Source organism: Leptodactylus fuscus, chromosome 1, assembly GCF_031893055.1.
Source record: "Leptodactylus fuscus isolate aLepFus1 chromosome 1, aLepFus1.hap2, whole genome shotgun sequence".
Classification (NCBI taxonomy): domain Eukaryota; kingdom Metazoa; phylum Chordata; class Amphibia; order Anura; family Leptodactylidae; genus Leptodactylus; species Leptodactylus fuscus.
In genome coordinates, this window is record NC_134265.1 from 92,378,754 (window position 1) to 92,380,679 (window position 1,926).

The window sequence follows — 1,926 nt, forward strand, 5'->3', positions numbered from 1 at the left end:
TTGCAGCTTGCCTTATTTATCTGCATCATTTTCTGTACACTAGTCATTTAGTTATCCTTTCACCTGAGCACACCATGTCCTTTTATCATTTTTTGCTATATCTAATTCCAGATACATTTGCACCTACTGTATATACTCTAGTATAAGCCGAGGCCCCTAATTTTACCACGAAAACCTGGGAAAACTTATTGACTCGAGTGTAAGCCTGGGGGGGGGGGGAATGCAGCAGCTACTAGAAAACTTCCAAAATTAAAATGGGTCAGAGTTTTTGGGTGCAGTAGGTCCTGGGGAAGGGGAGGCGGTGTTTTGGTTGTCTGACTGCCCCTTCCCTGAGCTTGAGGTCTGTTTTTTTTTTCCCCCACTTGGAATTCAGCCTGGCTGAATATAGAGTATCTGCAGTGCTCCTATTAACACCTACCTGACGGAAGAGGAGCACTGCAGATACCCAATATTCAGTAGACCGGGCACTTTGACACAGAAATACCTAATGTGTATGTGCTTCACAGTCATTTTCTACTTTTATAGGTATTCTAGGGAAAGGAGGGATTAAGAACTTTGATTTTTTTATTTTTCTTAAAGCTGCTTTTTTTTCACTATTTTATGGGAGATTCCATACATTATTGTTGTGGCTGGTCATACCCACCCCCACCCCAAAAAAAAAAACTGTGCTGAAAAACTCGGCTTATACTCGAGTATATATGATACTTTTCCCAATGTCAAATTGGTGACATAATATGGTTTTCTCTTGATAAAAATAAATGGCTCATGAAAGAGAATCCAGTAAATGTGCAGTGAAGTTCAACTGATCTATGGAACTTACATTATCAGAGTTGGAGGCTCTTTGACCTAAAAAGTGTCATCAATCCCCTTTCAATGTGTTCTTGGCACTTACTTAAGCTATGTACTGACATGACGGGGCATAAAATAATTGATATGATGAGTTGGAAAAGTGTCTATGGCTGTAGTTTGGTCGCTGCAGACACAGCTAATGTGAAGAAAGCAGGAATCCTCTGATAAGGTAAAGGTTACCTTCCATTTAAAGATGCTTCTTAGTGCCCTCAACAACTAGACCCCATCAGCCATGCTGTTATATCCTGTCAGACACCTTATTAAGGTTGCTAAAATTGATGATGTAAAGGGTAAGATCACACAAGGCAAATGACCTAGTATCCTGCTGCAAAGTAATAAGCAAACTGGTTTTACTGGCAAAATTGTGTATCCAAGTAAAGCTGTATTCGGTGACCTGTGCAAAACAGCTACGAAGAAGAGATTTCTTCCACGGCCGCTTGCATGAGGCATCAGTGTTCACCGATATCTCATAGACTGAGTCTATTGAGGGACCCATGAAAACAGTCTGGTAAAAAGGACCATCAAAAAAATCTGTCATGTGACTAACTCAATGCAAATGAATTGGTTTTAATGCAGCCATGTGATGTCTTAATTTTGCTAATCAAGTCATTTTATCTCCTGTGGTCACACTTGTGTGCTCTTACCCTAAATGTTTTCTTCCCTAATTTTTTATCATTCTTTTCGCATTATTCTTTTGCATCATCCTACAATGAAATCCTCTGATAACAAATGAGAATTACTCATGTACTAAATGTTGCTATAATGAATATAAGACTGATCAATGACAAACAATTGTCTTATTGAGCAAACACTTCTGTTTGTGCCCAGCTTCATTTATGTAACTTGTGTCCTTCTTGCTTGCAAATCTTCTACCCCAGGCGTAGTTATGTATTAAGTGGGAAGTGGTATGAAACTAGAAAACCAAAATGAATGAGGTCAGTGGCTGACCTCTATATGTGGATGAGCTAATGTGGTTCTATTTTCTATTGGAATGTATGTATGATGGTGGCCACAATATATGTACACTGAACTTGTACAATGCCTTAGATACCTTAACCTCCTATATACTGGCTATTA